The sequence below is a fragment of the Hipposideros armiger genome, unplaced genomic scaffold (assembly GCF_001890085.2).
Source record: "Hipposideros armiger isolate ML-2016 unplaced genomic scaffold, ASM189008v1 scaffold_145, whole genome shotgun sequence".
Lineage (NCBI taxonomy): Eukaryota > Metazoa > Chordata > Mammalia > Chiroptera > Hipposideridae > Hipposideros > Hipposideros armiger.
The window spans coordinates 1,587,544-1,588,630 of record NW_017731495.1 but is presented as its reverse complement, the minus strand read 5'-3'; positions in this window follow the sequence as shown (position 1 = coordinate 1,588,630).

The following is a 1,087-nucleotide window of genomic DNA, read 5'->3' as shown; positions in this document are numbered from 1 at the left end:
CCTTGATTTGAAAGAGATCCACAAAATATTATGCTAATATCCTCTATACCTACATTCTGCAGAGAAAACTTGCAGGACACTTTCCAAAGACATTAAAGATATTTTTCAGGGAAGGTTAAAACTAAAATCTGAGCAGTAGTAGCATTTTCCTTAGGAACATGGATGAATATCTTGGATTTGGGGCTGGGACCATACAAAGGGCAATTTTGGGAAACTATTTATGGACTCTCTGCCAGTTTTTTGTTTTGTTTTGTTTTGTTTTTTTGGTTTTTTTACATGTAAGAGAGGATTCATTGTAGTAACTGCATGGATTCTTATAATGTCATTAAGATGGTACATTTGGTTAACTGTAAGCATTTTTGTTTTGCTGAGTGGGTATAAAGATAAATCCAAAGCTGAATTTCCTAACATAGATAGAATTGGGAAGATGATGTTATGGTCTGAGCTATGTCCCCCCCCAAAAAAATTTCTGTGTTGAATCCCAACCCCCAGTACCTAAGAATGTAATTGTATTTGGAGACAGGCCCTTTAAAGAGGTAATTAAAGTTAAATAAGGTCATATAGATGGGCCCTTATCCATAACTAAATTTGGAGATGAGTGCTTCGAAGAGGTGATTTAGTTAAAATGAGGTCAATAGGGTTGGACCCTTATCCAATATGACTGGAATCCTTATAAGAAGATATACCAGAACTGCAGGCCACGGAGGAAAGGCCATGTGAGGACACGACGAGAAGACGGCCATCTGCCAGCCAAGGAGAGAGGCCACGGGAGAAACAACGCCTACTGACACCGTGACATTGGACTTTTAGCTTCCAAAACTGAGAAAATAAATTTCTTTTTAAGCATCTCAGTATGTGGTATTTTGTATGGTGGCCCTAGAAAGCTAATTCCGATGGTAAGGGAGAAAAAATGGGGAATACATTTGCTTACAAAATGGAAAGAAATATTGGGGAACGAACACATACATCTAAGAGGGATTTTGTTTATTTTGCCTTGTAGCAAGTGAAGCCTTTTCCCTATCTCTTGTAGAATCTTGAACAAAACCTATGCTACTCAGAGCATTTTGGAGTTGATTTATTTCTTTTT